This window comes from Lepus europaeus, chromosome 2 (genome assembly GCF_033115175.1).
Source record: "Lepus europaeus isolate LE1 chromosome 2, mLepTim1.pri, whole genome shotgun sequence".
Classification (NCBI taxonomy): Eukaryota; Metazoa; Chordata; class Mammalia; order Lagomorpha; family Leporidae; genus Lepus; species Lepus europaeus.
Genome location: NC_084828.1, coordinates 1,264,137 through 1,282,445, shown reverse-complemented (window position 1 = coordinate 1,282,445; position 18,309 = coordinate 1,264,137).

Genomic DNA, 18,309 nt, shown 5'->3' with positions numbered 1-18,309 from the left:
CCTGCCTGCTCCTTTCTGATTAGATTTGCAGCTCTGGAATTCCCTGGAGAAGCTGCCTGTTCATGCTGCTCTCCCACTGCTGCTTCGGGAGGACAAAGCCCGCTGCCCCTGCCTGCCGCCGCTCTCTGGCGCGCGCCTCTCCCCGTGCGGCTGAGCCCTCGCTCGGAGGCTCACCTTCCAGGTGTGGGAACGTCCTGCCTGGAGGTTTGCTTCCCCCTCCGGATGCACCAGGGGCTCCAGTCCCATTGGTACGCTTTTAATTGCCTTTCTTGGCTGAGATCTGCATGCCAGGCCTCAGACGTCACGTGCTCAGGGTTTCATTTTGGGGGGAGCCCCTTCTCTGGACGGTGCGGAACGTACCAGCTGATTTCTCTCAGCGGTGGTAGAAGTTCTTAGTCTGTTTTCATGAATGGGGGGGCCTCGCACAGGGGCTGCTGTGTCAGCTCACCTGCCCCGTATCCATCTGACCCACCTGCCGTGCCAGGGCCTGGGTCTGGTTCCGCCTCCCTAAGGGCTGCTCCCCATGTCAGCCCCCAGGACCACTCCATCTGGCTCTGACTTCCACTTACTTTGGACTTTTGTTCTTTCTTTCCTCTTTTTTTTTTTTAAAGCTTTTATTATTTATTTGAGAGGTAGCGTTACAGAGAGAGAGGTCTTCCATCCTCTGGTTCACTGACCAAATGGCCACAATGGCTGGAGCTGGGCCAGTCTGAAGCCAGGAGCCAGCAGCTAAGCTGGACTCTGGCTGGGGTACGGTGGGCAGGGCACCTGTGGCTCTTTCTAGCCCATCTTGCCCATCTGCACAGGGCTGCCTTCCACCTGCGCTAACCTCTTTAGTGAGCTCGCTCGCTCCTGTCCTGAACACACTGCTTTTTCTTCACTCCTTCTCCGGCCAGTGTGGGACCTGCTCAGGGGACCCCAGGTCCTACTCTGGCAGCTGAGGGCTGGCTCCAGCACTCACCCTGCCTGTGACTCGATGGGCCTGACAATTCCCGGTCACACAGTCACTCGTGCTGCAGGGTCAATCTTTACTAACCCCAAAGCGTGCTGGGAGAGGCTTCCGAAGAGAGGGAGACTCGGCCTCTCCCAGGGACCCTGGGCACCTGTGCCGTGACTCCCATAGAGGATTTACCAGAAACCCCGTTGTGTTCTTACACCCACAGATCCTAGAAGCATTCCCTCTGCTTCTCCTAGAGCACGGGTGACGCTGTGGCCCTGGCTCGCTCTGGGTGGTGTTGGCCGCTGGCAGCCTTCGAGAGTTAAACGAGGTGGGTTGGAACACTGTGGTGTACTGTGGTGTACACATAGCCCATGCTTTCTAAGCAGTGTGACACCTTGTCCTTGGCTCAGAACACGTGCCCTGGCTCACACACGTGGAAGGCCCCTGGGTCTTCACAGGCTCGCTCCTGACTTCCTGCCCACATGGATTTCTCCAGGTACCCAGAGTACTGGCCACCTCCTGCTCAACGTGTCGGCAACAGGGTGGATGGCAGTGGCTGGGTTCCTCACAGACCGTGCTGCTGAGAGGGCAGAGGCCAGCACAGGCCCTGGGCAAGAGCCCGCACGCCCCTTGCTGTGTGAGGGTGAACGGGGAGGATTGGGCAGAGAGCGCCAGCCCCTTCCACGGCCACATCTCACGTGCCGGAGGAGGGCTGATCCGCCCTGGCACAGCGGGCACAGCTGCTGTGACCTGGGACTGAGTCCTGGCTGCCTGGCCTCGTCCTTCCCCACGGAGCAGCGACGCCAGCCTGACGTGGTCAGGAACAGGCCACCTGAGGGCTGAAGGCGGTGGACAGCCACGTGGTTGGGAACAGGCCGCCCAAGGGCCAGAGGCGGTGGACAGCCACGTGGTCGGGAACAGGCCGCCATAGGGCCGGAGGCGGTGGACAGCCACGTGGTCAGGAACAGGCCGCCTGAGGGCCAGAGGCGGTGGGCAGCCACGTGGTCAGGAACAGGCCGCCATAGGGCCGGAGGTGGTGGACAGCCACATGGTCAGGAACAGGCCGCCATAGGGCCGGAGGCGGTGGACAGCCACATGGTCGGGAACAGGCCGCCATAGGGCCGGAGGCGGTGGACAGCCACATGGTTGGGAACAGGCCACCTGAGGGCTGGAGGCAGTGGACAGCCACGTGGCCGGGAACGGGCCGCCTGAGGGCCAGAGGCGGTGGGCAGCCACGTGGTTGGGAACAGGCCACCCGAGGGCCGAAGGCGGTGGACAGCCACGTGGTCGGGAACAGGCCGCCTGAGGGCCAGAGGCGGTGGGCAGCCACGTGGTCAGGAACAGTTGCCTGGGAGCTGAAGGCAGTGGACAGCCACAGCAGCTGGGTGTTACAGCATGACCTGCTGCGTGGTTTTCCTCTCTCCTCCTTTTGCAGGGATCAGCAGGTTTGGGATGGGTTCAGCAAATGGTGGCCAATGTTCCCCCTAGCTGGCGGCTTCAAGGGAGGGGTCAGGTGGGAAGACTCCCCGCCCCACCCTCCTGGAGCTGCTGTGGGACATGGCCCCACCCACAGCTGCTGTTCAGCCTCCTCTCGGCCACGTGTCCCTGCTGCTCCTGAGAGGGTGGCCTTGTCCTGTCTTGGCCTCCTCCTCTCCTTGGAGCTGGCCTGGTGCCTCCTGGGTCTCCTTCTCAGCCACCTCGCAGCCCTGAGCTCTCGGAGGGGCTGTGGTGACTGCTCCAGCCTCCGGTCTTCGAGGGTGGCAAGCTGGAAGCGGGCACTGATTTCCTGTACACGTCAGGGTGCTGCTCATGAGCCGTGGGGGTGAGACCCAGTGCCCCAGGCAGACGGCCTGACTTCCACGGGCAAGCCGCCCTGGGGAGGACAGAGGCAGGCGTGGAGCCACGGGCAACAGGTCCTGTGGAGGAGAGAGGCAGGCAGGGAGCCGTGGTGACAGGTCCTATGGAGGGGAGAGGCAGGCGGGGAGCCTCCTGTGGCAATCAGCGTCCCTGGGACCAGACCCCTCCTGCCTCCTGCCCTCTGCTCTGTGGACGTGGCTTCAGCTGCTTTCTTCAATGTATGTGTGCACGTTTGTGAATGTATGTGTGATATGGTTGTATGCACATGTCTTATGTGAGTATTAAGTATATGTGTGATATGTGGATGTGGCATTATGCATATGTATATGGAGTTGTATGTATGCTATGTGATTGTATACATGTGTGGTATATGTATGTGGAGCTGTATGTGATTGTAGTATCTATGCGTGTACATGTGTGTGTGTACTGCTGTGTGGTATGCATATGTGTATGTTATGTGAATGCAAGTATATATGTGGCATATGTATGTAGAGTTGTGTGTATGATGTGTAGTATTTGTGTATATGTGTGTGATGCATGGTGTGTATCTGTTATGTGAGTGTAAGCATACATTTGTGTATGTGTGTGGTATATATATGGAGTTGAGTGTGTGTGGAGTTGTGTATGTGTCATGCGGTGTGTGTGTGCTATTGCAGTGCATGTGTATGTGTGTGTAGTATATGTATATTAAGTCGTGTGTGGTGTTTGGTGTGTGTATGTGTGTATTATGTAAATATAAGTATGTGTATGGTATATTTATGTAGAATTGTGTGTGAGATGTGTGGTGTGTGTGTTATTGGAGTGTATGTGTATGTGTGGTATACATATATAAAGTATGTGTGGTGTGTGTACATCTGTTATGTGATTGTAAGCATACATGGGACTGTGTATGTGTGTGGTATCTATATATGTATATATAGATATATATGGAGTTGAGTATTGCAGAGATGTGTGTGTGTCATGTGTGGTATGTGTTGTTGGAGTGTATGTGTGTGGAATATGTATAAGGAGTCATGTGTGTGTGATGTGTATGTGTTATTGGACTGTGTGTATATGTGTGTAGTATATGTATAAGGAGTCATGTGTGTGTCAAATGTGGTGTGCGTTATTGGAGTGTATGCATATGTGGGTGATAAATATATAGAGAGTAATTTGTGTGTGTCATGTGTGGTGTGTTATTGGAGTATATGTGTATATGTGTGTGGTGTACATATATAAAGTCATATGTGTGGTGTGTGTTATTGGAGTGTATGTCCATATGTGTAGTATACATATAAGGAGTCATATGTGTGTGATGTGTGGTGTGTGTGTTACTGGTGTGGATGTATATGTGTGTATTGTATATGTATATGAAGTTGTATGTCATGTGTGGTGTGTATGATACTGGAGTACACGTATATGTGTGTGGTATACATATATGAAGTCATGTTTATGGTGCGTGTTATTGAAGTGTAGGTGTATGTGTGTGGTGTACATATATAAACTCATTTGTGTGGTGTGTGCTATTGGAGTATATGCATATGTGTGTGGCATATGTCACATGTGGTGTGTGTGTGATATTGGGGTACATGTATATGTGGTATGATATATATGTGGAGTCATGTGTATGTCATTTGTTACTGGAGTGTATGTATATATGTGTGTAGTATATGTATATGAAGTTGTATGTCGTGTGGTGTGTGTGATATTGGAGTATGTGTATTGTGTGGTTTATATATGGAGTCATGTGTGTGCCAGGTGTGGTATGTGTGTTACTGGAGTGTATGTTTATGTGTGTGTGGTATATGTATATACAGTTGTATGTCATGTGTGTGATATTGGAGTGTATGTGTATGTGTGTGGTATATGTATATGAAGTTGTATGTCATGTGTGGTATGTGTGATATTGGAGTATGTGTATTGTGTGGTTTATATATGGAGTCATGTGTGTGCCATGTGTGGTATGTGTGTTACTGGAGTGTATGTGTATGTGTGTGGTATATGTATATGAAGTTGTATGTCACGTGTGGTGTGTGATATTGGGTGGGTACATGTGTGTGCGGTGCACATGTATGACATCGTGTGTCTGCCGTGTGTGGTGTGCATGTGTGCGCTCGGTGGAGAAGGCTCTGTCTTTCTTTCCCTAGATGAGCGTCTGAGTCCCAGCAGGAGGCGGGGCTTTGCCAGCACTGCTTCCAGCCCCTCCTCCCTGCTGCCCACCCCCGGGCCTGCGGTCTGCGTGCTCCCGTGTGGGCACACTCGTGTCTGGTGTCCAGCGTCTGCCACGCTCCTGGTGCACTGAGCACCTTCCGCCTGCGTCTGGTCCAGGGCTTTCAGATGCCAATGTCCAGCAGCCTGGGGCGGCCCTGGGGCCACCGTGTGGGTGCTGGACGTGCTCAGCTCCTGAGCTCGGCCTGGTGTGTGGCTGCCCCACCACAGAGGGGCTGTGACCAGACTGCAAGGAGACATGCAAGGGACACCAGCATCCCATGTGTCTGGGGCCTTTGGAGGTTTAAGCCTTGCAGGTCAAGCTCCACTCTAAGTGGCTTATAAGCCCACCAGTCCCTGCTCACGGCAGTGAGCATCGTGAACTCCTTCTGAGACCTGGAAGCCAGACCAGGAGCCAACACGGGCCTGGGCAGGGCATGGCAGGATGTTCAGCATGTGGTGGGCCTGTCCTCCAGGGAGCCAGCTGCAGCGAGAGTGGCCCTCGTGTCCCAGGCTCTCGGCAGCACCTGCCACTGGGACCCTGGAATGGAAAAGTGGAGACTCCTCCATGTGCACTGGCCTTCAGAAGCTGTACTGGGGCCGAGCAGGGCTGGGAGAGTTCGTGTGGCCCAGGGGGCCGAGCAGGGCTGGGAGAGTTCGTGTGGCCCAGGGGGCCGACCAGGGCTGGGAGAGTTCGTGTGGTCCAGTGGGGCCGAGCAGGGCTGGGAGAGTTCGTGTGGCACAGGGGGCCGACCAGGGCTGGGAGAGTTAGTATGGCCCAGTGCGCTTCTGGGCAGGGCGTGACAGGGACGGGGACAGGCACTACCTATCTATGAGTGGTAAGGATGTCGGGTCTCCTGGGCAGACAGGTATATGGCGGGGGAGGAGGAAGGAAACGTGGGCAAATTGGCTCTGCCTGCCTCCCCCGAGGCCTCTGACGCACACGTCTGGGAGGCGGGCAGAGCTGGACCCTGGGGCCCCCTCAGGATTCCCTCTGTGGCCTCGCTGTTGCCCACTTTGCGCATCTGTGATCTCCGGGATGGCCAGAGCCATCCTCACTACGCAGCCGGTGCTGGTCAGCGGTGCAGGGGAGAGGGGTAGGGGAACCTCTGGGAACCAGACCCAGCACCCACCTCGTCCCCACCCACCCGTGAGTCCAGAGTGGAAGGTTTTTTTCCCTTAATTTACATTTTACTGGTGTATTTCTCCCCACGTCCAGGCTTGAGTTTTCACCTTAAACACTCACCGGGGGTCGTGGCCAGCAAGGAGACTGAAGGAGCCTGTGTGTGCTTTGCTGCCCCATCCTTTGTGCTACAGGAACAGGACCGGCAGATCCTTGTCTGCGTCCCAGCTCACCTGGACATCGCTAGACGTGAGCGTGTCTACAGAAAGGCTCCTGGCGGCCTGGTTTCAAAAAGCAGCAGCAAACATGAAAGTCAGCTTTGCCGTTAGGAGTACGTAGGCAGGGCAGCGCCATCCCCCGCTGCCTGTGCAGAGGGGACTCAGTGACTTCCCTCTGTGCCCTGTGCCTCTCATCTGGTGGCCCTGGTGGGGGCGGGAGGAGGGTGCAGTGCCTCGAGGCTCACAGCCAAAACAGAGCATTCTAATTTTAGAGCCCTAATGGTGCCTGTGGAGGTGCACAGAGGGACGGGTTCTTGGCTCAGCTGCACTGAGCCTTCCTAAAATAAAAGCACAGCCCGGATGCGCGCGCTGCTTCTGTTGCGCATGGGAAATGTGTACGGACGGGGTTTTTCTTTCCTCTTGTTTACACAGAATATTAGAAACCTTGCACATAAGATAGAGACGGGGGCAGCTGTTCCGCCTGCAGCGGGTGGGGCCGACGCTGAGGGAGAGTGTCCTGGAGGCTGCTGAGTCCTGGAGGACGTGGGGCTGCCCGAAGAGTCCCCCTTCCTGCCCTGCCCTGCGGCTCCGGGCCTGTCCTGACCTGCTCTGACCTGCCACTCCGTCCCCCTGCCAGCCGTGCCTCACAGCTCCCTGGTCTGAGTCGTGGCTCTGAGTCTCGGAGGTGCCAGTGCCGAGGCAGCCCTTTTCCATGAAGGGCAGAGAGAGCCCAGGCAGCTGAGCCCTCGTCTTTCTGCTGGGGGACCGAGGGTCCACGTTCTTGCCTCTGACACGCTAAAGGGTTCGAGGATGAGGCCCCGTAGAGCTGAGCGGAGTAAGATTCACTAGCAAAGTGAAAGGAGACAGTGCAGGCCCACTTGTCATGACCTGTGACTCACGAGGTCGGGGTCATCGGTGTCTGTGACCTGGAGGCACAGGGCGTGGTGCTCTGGGCAGAGGTTTCCAGGAAAGGGTGAGGATTTCCAGGAATTCAGCCTTTCCAGGGCATCTTGAAGCGCCACGGCACCTGATGCATGATGGGACTTGGAGTGTCAGCCGTTTGATTATAATGATGCTTGATAGAGCAAGTGGCTGGGAGCAGATCCCAACCCCTCGGACTGCTGGGAAGTTGGCTTCCATCTCCCCAGGTGCGCGGGGGCAGACTCTGGCCATCACCCCTTCCCTTGGAGGGGCTGAGGTCTTCAGCCAATCCCCCTCCCCTAGTTCTGGGCACAAGGGAGAAACTGTTGGGAGGTTTTGGGGAACAATCCCACATCCTGGACTGGGGACACCTGTCCTGAATGCCGGGATCCTTTCTCCTCTGGGAGCAGATTCTGGTTGCGGGAGCTCCTCCCAAGGAGATGCCCCGGAGCAAGCTAAGTCCCCAACCCTGGCCATATTCTGCCTGTTCCTTGGGTTCCAAAATTTCTCATTTTCCTCCCCGCTTGCCGCTGGCCTGTCTCCTAAAACACTTGTCGGCCTTGCCCAAGGAGGAGGGAAGATCAAAGTGGTCACATCACTTGCAACACATCTTGGCATCGGTGTGAATGGGATAAGGACCCTCATGGCCAGAATTTGATACTTGAGATTTCCAAATTCCTCATGACCTTGACAACTTTACACAGAGGAGCAGCAAATGGTCAGAGCTCCCTCATGTTCAGGCTTTTTGCCCCAAGGTCACCCCTTCTCTGTAGCTCTTGTTCCTCAAAACTGGTTACTCCCAGCCCAGGGCGGTGACACTCAGGAGTTCCCTGGCAATGACTCCCCTTTCTCCTCTCTAAAATTTGGATCTTTGATGATATGCTTTAACTTTTTTTTTTTTTAATGATTTATTTGAAAGGCAAAGTTACAGAGAGAGAAGGAGAGACAGAGAGGTCTTCCATCTGCTGGTTTACTCCCCAAATGGCCACAATAGCCAGGCTGAAGCCAGGGGCAGAAGCCAGGAGCCATGAGATTCTTCCAGGTCTCCCATGTGGCTACAGGGGCCCAGGGACTTGGACCATCCTCCTCTGATTTCTCAGGTGCATTAGCAGGGAGCTGGATCAGAAGTGGAGCAGCCAGTACTTGAATTGGCTCTCATATGGGATGCCGGTGCTGCAGCCCATGGCTTAACCTGCTACACCACAGTGCCGGCCCCTTTAATTCATTTTTAGTGGATTATTTCAAAGTGTAAATTAAGACATAGGAAAAGGTAATAAAAAAAGTTATAAGCATCAAAGTATTTTCTTGGTGAGAAAAGTTAAGAAGAAAAAAGAGTTTTTTGGATTTAAAAAAGGGCATTGCTTGTAATAATTGTTTTGTCCTATAGCTAGTTTACCCTAGACTAGAAAGGAAAATATAGGACAAAATAGCTAAAGGTTTAGGTAAGTTGCAGGAGGTGTGAACAAGTCACGGAAGGTTTGAGAGGAATAAATTTTGTAAGAAAAATGTAGGGGGGTGGGGCCAGCGCTCTGGTGTAGTGGTAAAGCCGCCGCCTGCAGTGCCAGCATCCCATATGGGCACTGGTTCGAGTCCCGGCTACTCCACTTCCGATCCAGTTCTCTGCTATGGCCTGGGAAAGCAGTAGAAGATGGTCCAAGTTCTTGGGTTCCTGTACCCGCGTGGGAGACCTGGAAGAAGCTCCTGGCTCCTGGCTTTGGATTGGTGCAGCTCTGGCCGTTGCGGCCAATTGGGGGTGAGGGAGTGAACCAGTGGATGGAAGACTTCTCTCTCTGCCTCTCCTTCTCTCTATGTGTAACTCTGACTTTCAAATAAAATAAATAAGTCCTTAAAAAAAGGAAAATCTGTGTAACAAAATTTACTCTAATTCTTCACATATTGTGTACAGTTTTTTAAAAATTGAACATTAATACCAAGGGTACACTGATGTAAGATTAAAGTCCAATCCTCTATTAAAGCAATGAAGTTTTGATCAATGGGATCAGTAAGTATCTGGAAATAGTCTTGATCTTGAAATTTAAAATTTGCTTTTGCAACATTGCCTTTTAATAGCTTCTGTTTTTGGCCGGCACCGAGGCTCGATAAGGCTAATCCTCCGCCTTGCGGCGCCGGCACACCAGGTTCTAGTCCCAGTCGGGGCACTGGATTCTGTCCCAGTTGCCCCTCTTCCAGGCCAGCTCTCTGCTGTGGCCAGGGAGTGCAGTGGAGGATGGCCCAAGTGCTTGGGCCCTGCACCCCATGGGAGACCAGGAGAAGCACCTGGCTCCTGCCTTCGGATCAGCGCTGTGCACCGGCCACAGTGCGCCGGCCACGGCGGCCATTGGAGGGTGAACCAACAGCAAAGGAAGACCTTTCTCTCTGTCTCTCTCTCTCTCTCACTGTCCACTCTGCCTGTCCAAAAAAAAAAAAAAAAATAGCTTCTGTTTAATTGGTTTCTTCTTGTCAAATTTCTAGTTAGGTACTGTAAATGCCTTTCTGTTTCTGACTCTGTTAAATTGTTACAAATTTTGGGCTGATTCCGCGTGCTCTTACATTCCAGGTTTTTATTTCCCATTTTGGTGATAGACCAATGAGACCGATTTTGTATTCTATTGAGGTAATCTTTTGTATTCTCTGTCTTTTGTTAAGTCTGATTGTTTAAAAACAGCTAAGTTTTAAGAGTTACAGTTTGTTTAAATAGTACTTATTTTAAAACATTTAAGCTATCACTTTACAATTATAATTAAATGTGTCTATCACTGGGTAATTCACCCTAATTAAATGGATATTGTTTCATGATGTTAAGGGATCCTATTTCAACCACATATGTTAAGCTCTCTTGACATCTTCGACAGGCATTCTAAAAATCAAAGTTCTAAATTCTTTAGACTTTGATATTTCCAGCAGGGCCCTGGAAATGTCAAAGGATGTATCTCTCATCTTGTAGAGAAACTAAGTAGGCTACTTGGATTATATTAAAGGTGCCATCAATATGTGAAATGGTGCTAAGCTTTAAGTTATGAAAATATAAAAAGTCTAATGACATTATTGTGCTGTTATCATTCATAACTGTTATTTAAATGAAAAAAACCCAGAAGCCTAAAAGGGATAAATGTTTATAAAATCAAAATACTATATGGAGGGCCAGTGCTGTGCTTTAGCAGGTAAAGCCACCACCTGCAGTGCCGGCATCCCATATGGGTGTCAGTTCAAGACCCAGCTACTCCTTTTCCAATCCAGCTCTCTGCTACGGCCTGGGAAAGCAGTAGAGGATGGCCCAAGTGCTTGGGCCCCTGCACCCACATGGAAGACCTGGAAGAAGCTCCTGGCTCCTGGCTTCGGATCAGCTCATCTCTGGCTGTTGTGGCCATTTGGGGAGTGAACCATCGGTTGGAAGACCTCTCTCTGCCTCTGCCTCTCTGCCTTTCAAATAAATAAATAAATCTTTTTAAAAAAAATGTGTGGAGTAAACAAATACCTCTTCTTGCTGGTTAATGAATTTTATAATTTTAACCATAAATATTTAAAATATTTTGTCATCCACGATTTTATAGTCTTCTCTAAAAACACAACCAGATATGAAAAAGACTGTAACAGATGTTGTTAAGTGCAGGTTTTCTGACATCTTTAAAATCAATGGACTAGGGGCTGGCCCTGTGGTGTAGAAGGTTAAGCCTCTGCCTGTAGTGCTGGCATCCCATATGGGTGCTGGTTCAAGTCCCAGCTGGTCCACTTCCCAACGTACCTGGGAAAGCAATGGAAGATGGCCCAAGTGCTTGGGCTCTTGCATGCATGTGGGAGACTAAGAAGAAAATCTTGGTTCCTGGCTTTGGATAGGCCCTGCCCCGGCCATTGCAGCCATTCGGGGCATGATCAGCGGATGGAAGACATCTCTCTCTCTCTCTCTCTCTGTCTCTGCTTTTCAAATATAAATATAAACAAATAAATACTTTTTAAAAAATCAATGGATTAGACAACAGTTTCTAAAACTGAAAAAAAAATGCGAAAACAAACCACTTATGGAAATTAAAACTTTGTTGGTCCCGTGTTTAAATGCTTTCTCTTCTAGGTTCCGAAGGACTTGTGCTGTATTCAGTACTTTGGGACCACTCTGCAAGCTGATAGAGCTATGATTAACAGTGGACCCCAGGTGGAGCTGCCTAGGGACCACTTCTCCTTAAATCTCTTTGTTGCTTAAGTGCAGATACAAAGGTTTATGACATCAGTGACTCCACTTTGATTTTTACCTTTTCCTCGTAATCAAAGTCCTTTTTGAGCATATTGCTGATCAATCATCTTGTGGCTAGTTGTTATTTGTCCCTGATTGCCAGGTCAGAGCTGACCTGCTTGTTGATCTGGTCCCCCACTGGGAGCCAAGTACCTGATGACCAGGAGTCGGTGTCAATAACCCTTTTATTAGGTCTGGGGATCAAAATGTACATCCTAGTGCAGACTTCTTTAGAATATCTAGAGGGGCCGGCGCTGCGGTGTTGCGGGTGAAGCCACCACCTGCAGTGTTGACATCCCATATGGGCGCTGGTTCGAGTCCTGGCTACTCCACTTCCGATCCAAGTCTCTGTTATGGTCTGAGATGGCAGTGGAAAATGGCCCAGGTCCTTTGGCCCCTGCACCCATGTGCGAGACCTCGAAAAAGCTCCTGGTTCTTGGCTGTGGATTGGCACAGCACTGGCCTTTGCAGCCATCTGGGGAGTGAACAAGGGGATGAAGGACCTCTCTCTCTCTCTCTCTCTTCCTCTCTTTCTCTCTCTGCCTTGCGGGCGGGAGGGAAGTTATGGGAGGGGGGAAGCCATTGTAACCCATAAGCTATACTTTGGAAATTTATATTCATTAAATAAAAGTTTAATAAAAAAAAAAAAGAAGTTGAAAAAAAAAAGAAAAAAAAAAAGAGAGAATATCTGGAGAGTAGGTTTTCCATCGAGAAGGGAATAGAGGAGAAATGAGGCGACAAGTCAGGCTCGCAGAGAGCTGGCCCTGCCTCTCTAGGCTTTCAGACCCGTGGTGTGCATCACGTTTGTTCTCACCTGGAAGGACATGGGCTTTCCTCATGGGCACTGACTTATCTCACAGGAAATAAAACACCGTTAAAACAGGCCTGCGACTGTAAATGTCTAGCTCAGGCCAGCAAAGATTAGGGATGGGGCTGAGCATCCTGGAGGCTACCTCCCTGGTCTACTTTGCCAGAGACCAGGAGGAAGAGGAGCGAGCTAGGCAGCAGGAGAAATGTAAAGACAGTTTGCAGCCAATTAATAACAGCTCTACACAGTGGCCTGCCATCAAGGAGACCCAACAAGGCCAGTCTACCCCAAATGGCACTGATTTCCAATGTAGAAAGCCAGGGCTTTGGGCAAACCACCCAAAAGAAGCCAGCTTCCAAAGAGCCCTGTCAGCTCTGCCAAGAGCTGGGCCACTGGGAACGGAACAGCCCTGGGGTCGAAGGACTCCCAAGTCAGACCATGGACCCTGTTGGATCCAAGCTGAAAAAGCCCTTCTGTCTGCCCAGCTTCCCTGGTGACCGTGGCTCCTGAGGGGACGGCCTAGGGTCAGTAATGTACCAGGTAGGACTGTACATTTCCTCCCAAAGATGTCGCTTACTCTCTTATTTTTTTTAAGATTTATTTATTTATTTGAAAGTCAGACTTAGAGTTACACAGAGAGAGGAGAGGCAGAGAGAGAGAGAGAGAGAGAGAGAGAGAGAGGTCTTCCATCTGCTGGTTCATTCCCCAATTGGCCACAACAGCCGGAGCTGCGCTGATCCAAAGCCAGGAGCCAGGAGCTTTTTCCAGGTCTCCCATGTGGGTGCAGGGGCCCAAGGACTTGGGCCATCTTCCACTGCTTTCCCAGGCCATAGCAGGGAGCTGGATTGAAAGTGGAGCAGCCGGATCTCGAACCTGCACCCATGTGGGATGCCGGCGCTTCAGGCCAGGGCGTTAACCTGCTGCGCCACAATGCCAGCCCCCTGCATATTCTCTTTTAACCTCTTTTTCTGGCCAGCTCTCTTCCCAGGCTAGCCGGGTAATGGACGCCAATGGGGTGCCATCCATAAGGGGGTTCACCCCTCCCTCAGGATGCCTCTTCCAGGACACCGTGGGAAGCAAGAGATAGGCCTGCATCTCACGTACACCTGGCCAGGCCTGAACACCCAGTGACTCATTCTCACTGCCCTCCACAGGAAAACACCCTCCTGGTTTGGATAGCAACTTCTGAGGCCCTCGAACACAGATCCTTAGTCCTTTGTGTTGAACCCATGCTTAATCTGCTTGTTAGATTTGTTTCCTCCAGACTTGAAACAATGAACTTCTAGACGGCCATGCACATAAAACCTGGGACAGAAACAGTTTCTGGAGCTGGCAATGCGGCCCCCTCAAGAGGCTGCACCCTGCTGGAACCCTGGCTTCACCACAGGGTCCCTGCTTTGCCCCTACTCAGTTTGAGAATCCAGAGCGCTCATCACCCTAACCCCTGTCAGCAGCTGGGTTTCCTTAAGCAGAGGGGGGAGTGAGAGAGCCTGGGGCTCAAAGCAGGACAGGCTAACTCCATCCACAGCTCCTGGCCAGTGTGCAGACGCCGGACAGAACAGGATGTACCAAGATTTGCCAGTGGACAACAAGACCCAGGTTTCGACAGAATCAGGTTAGAAAAGGCTGCGCTGACTGCCCTGGCTTCACAGCAGCCGATGAGTAACCACTGCACCTGCTCTCTGGAGACGACGCGGAAAAGACACAGACACCCCCGACCATGAGCCCACCGCAGCCTCACTCTCTCTAGCAGCCCCTCCGTTTGCTCAGAGCTTCCCTGTTTCCTGCTCAAATAAAACTGCCTCTTTTTAGGGGAACAGTGGTAAGAGAAGGGACTGACTGCTAAAAGAAGTGTGCTAACAACACCTACTCAGAAACGGCCCCACCATGGACAATGTCTCTGCCATCCCCTTTCCTTCTCACAATCATAGCTTTTATTCCTACCATGGCAAACTAACATGCTTCAAAGGTTCGTACAGGAACGAGTGATTGCCTTATCCTGGGCCATCAGGCAGGACAGTCACAAGCCTGCTCTCCCTCTCCAATCAATCCAATCCAAAGAGTACACATGCAGCCAGCCCTTCCAGCCAGAGAGACCAGTGCTCGTCTCCTTATCTGTACTCACAGTCGGGAGTGATGGAGCAAGAGTAAAACTTTAGATCCATTTTTCGGTTCTTTGCCTATGTGGCTGGGAGCAGATCCCAACTCCAGCTGCTTTGAGAAACTTCCCGACCCTTGCATTCTGCTTTAACCGGCTCAACCCCGCCTCAGCCTCAGCCGTTAGCCGGCCCTGCCTGGTGCCCGCCCACCCACAACCCAGCCCTGGCTGTATGAACACCTCGTCTGTGCCTCCCCTCCCTGCAGGGGTCCTTCTCAGGTTTGTCTCCAGATAAACCTGTCTGGCTGTGGAGTTCCCTCTCCCACCCCTCCACCCCCATGTTATCACCATGGGTGATAGCCAGAGCCAGTGGCCGGCAGCAGCCCTGTTGGGCAGTCACAGTCTCCCGTGGTGGCCACGGGAGTTTTTTGCCCTGGGGGGAGGGTGCGGGTGCGGTGACAGATTTCCTCCTGCTCTGTCCTCCCTGAGTCTCCTTGTCTGCAACACCTTGGGGATGATGAGGGCACCTGGGGTGGCCCTGGGCTCTTCTGCACAGTCAGACTTAGAGACCCTGTGCCTCTTTCACTCTTCACCCAGGGCAGCCCACCAGAGGGCTGCAGGGGCTGGTAGATGTGGGATCCTGCTCACTTCCAGCAGAGGTTCCCCTCTGGGGTTCAGAGCCATCTGCTCCCGTGCCAGGTCTGGATCCTGCTTCCTGTCCCTGAGATAAAAGGCAAACACCCGAGCCAGCCCTGGCATGAGCAGAGCCACCTGCGGGTTGCAGGGCAGGGGCTGACCCTGCTCACCGTGTGCGGGGTCAGCGGGAGGGGTGCTGAAAGGCCTGCCTGGGCAGAGGCTCACAGGAAAGCAGAAACAGCACACTTGGGAAATGGGGCTTCCACTGGGTCTGGTGAACCTGCCAGAGCCGAACAGGAGAGTGTGTGAGTTCTCACCAGGGGAGCCGCCACCATGGGCCCCTTCCTCTGTGCCTCTTACGCATGTTCTGTCCATGTCCATCTTTCTGGAGCACCTGTCCAGGAAGTGGCCCTAACTGAGCAGTGGTCACATCCTACCTGGGAGCACCGCAGCAGCCTGGCTGTCCACAGCCACCAGCTCCACATGCATCATGGGCCAGGGGCTGTCGGCATGGACCAGCCTGGGGCTGCTGATTTGGCAGCTGTCCCTTGGCTGGAGTAGGGGAGGGCGTGGCAGGAGCTCCCCAGGTGCCCCGCCCAATAAAAGGACAAGCAAGTGCAACAGAAAGCTGGTAAGTTAGCTCAGGTGCATGTGCTGTAGTCTGATGTCGAAAAGCAGGGAACCGGGCCAGCCGCGTGGTGCGCCAGGTTAAACTGCCGCTTGGGGTCCCCACTTCCCATATGGCAGTGCCTGGGAAGGGGTCCACCTCTGGTTTGGGCCCCACTTTCTGCTAATGCATACCCTGGGAGGCAGTGGGTGATGGCTGAAGGACTTAGGTCCCTGCCACCCACAGGTGGAGTTCCTGGCTCCTGGGTTTGGCTTAGCACAGCTCAATTGTTGTGGGCATTTGAGGAGTGAACTGCTGGATGGAAGATCTCTCTGCCTTTCAAATACATAAACTTTTTTTAAAAAATTTTTTTTAAAGAGGAAATTGAAGTTTGGAGCATCTTTTATTTCTTTTCGTTTCCCTGGCCAGGGCAGCCAGTACAAGATGGTGCCTGGCTGTGGCACAGGCCTGGACCGTGCAACTCATCTCTCCAGGAAAAATGACAGCCGCCCGAGTGCACGCAGGGGGCTCGGTGGAGATGGTGGTGGGTGCCCACTGGTCCTCCCCAAATGCCCACAACAGCTGAGCTGTGCGAGGCTGGAACCAGGAGCCAGTCCTGGGCAGGGCCTCCTGTCACTGCTTCCTGAAGGGGATTTTAGTGGCATTGCATGCGTGGCCGCTGAATACAGGCTTGCCACTACTGTGAGGATGGCGGTGGTGGCATTGCGAGCTCTGATCATGGAAGGAGTCTGAGGCTGGTCTTGCTGAGGGTCAGCAGAGGCTGGGCCCTCCCCCTGGCTCTCACCGGTGTGCCGGGTCTCCCTCCAGGGCTGCAGGAGTGTGGCGTGGAAGGGCCACGCTGCCTGGGGAGGCCCATACCTCTCCTGCAGTGAGTGTTCTCCTGTGGAACTATTAGCCTGGCACTTTCGGCCTCTAACAGGCATCAAAGAAGGCTCCCCACCCCCACCCACCAGATGTCCCAGCCTGACATGCCCAGCCTCCCACCCTCTGGTACAGGGACGGATGTGACAGTCGGGAGCCCTGGTGCTCGGAGACTTCCCAGGGCCTGATCTGACATCATCCAGCAGATGATAATTACAAGGCTCGGTCCCTCCCTGCTCGCCACACCCCCACGGAGACGCCGCGGAGCTATGGATAAACACGCGCCCCTGGGCACCGGCATCCCGGAAGGGCTGTGCTGACAGCGACCGTGAGGGCAGTGTGAACGGAAGGTGGAGGCGCCTGACGCGGGCTCCAGGACCGGCGAGGACCCGTCGTCCGGAGGGCTGCTGACGTCACCCCCCCCCCCCCCCCCCGCGAAAGCCCTGTGTGTCAAGGGCGGGGCACGAGATGTGCGGCTGTTTTCACTGTCAGGGTTGGCAGGAACTGGAAATAATTGGGAGTTGTTAGGGTCCAATGCGCTGCCCTGCAAACACTGTCATTACTTCCCTAATGACTAACTGTGTCTTTCAGGCGCGGTGGAGGCAGCTGAGAGGGCGCAGCTCCTGGGGAGGCCAGGAAGTGGGGGGCGGGCAGCCTGCCATCTGGAGCACTGAGACCCCGCCCCCGCTCTGCCCCCAGGACAGGGTCCCAGGCAGAGCCAGGCCGCTGGGACGCTGGACACCTGTGACCTCGGTCCCCAAGTCCTGAGGGATGCCCTCCATCCTTTGTTTTCCAGCTTTGTGACGGCCGCAGCCACCGCTCTCCAAAAGGCCCTCCCCAAAGCTCAGGGTGGGCCATGTCCCCGAGATGAGGTCCCTGGGCTCTGCCTCTGCCACCCTCTTGGCACATTGTCCCTCCACCGGAGGGTCGGGTGGCAGCCTCCACTCCCCCAGGCCAGGCCCGTTGGTTTTTAAGGAAGTTTGAGTCACACCCGTGACACTTGGAGGCCAGTGACCATCCATCCAGCCCCCATCCCAGGTGACTGCTGCCGGCCTGTGCTATGGACCGTCCAGAACTTTCCCTCTCCAGGTGGATCCCACAGATTCTGTGTCCTGATCCGCCTGCCCCACGGCCTCTGCAGAGACTGGGGCTTTCCAGGTGCTGGGACACGGGTAGCGGTGGGTGCACCTTGCCAAAGTTCAGGCACTTTGTGGTGCCCAGGTGAGCCACTGGTGGGCCCAACGTGTTTGAGGTTCGCCCCGCCCACCTTTTACCAACGGAGCGGCCGGGCTCACCAGGGGCGCCTGGGAAACGCTCGACCCCTCAGCCCTAACGGGGCCCCCCCATGAGCGACCCGTTGGTCCCAGGCCGGTCCCAAGCCCTGCCCGGGCTCTCCAGGGCCCTGGGGCCTCGGTCGCGGAGACGGCAGGCGGCACCGCCGACCCTGCCCCAGCTCCGAGCTTGCTCGCCCGCCGCTGCGCTTGAGGAGACTAGCCGGGGCGGGGAGCGGCCACTCGCGCAGACCAAGAGTCCAGTTTCACGAAAACGACTCCTTCCCGAGGCCAGCCCCGTCGCCGCCCTCGGGTCACCCGCGGACAGGTGCAGCGCACCAGGCACCTGCAGGGTCCGGACGGCAGGGCGCAGGCGGGGCGCGGAGCCAGGGCCCCCGGCGGCGGGAGGGCCGTCTAACTTCGCCCTGCAGCGGCGGGGGCCCGCGGGCCTCCAGGCTGGGCCGGGCCCCGCGGGCTCGCGCGCAGCTGGCCGCTCCGGGACCCCGGCCGCCCGGCGCTGGGCTCGCAACCCAAGC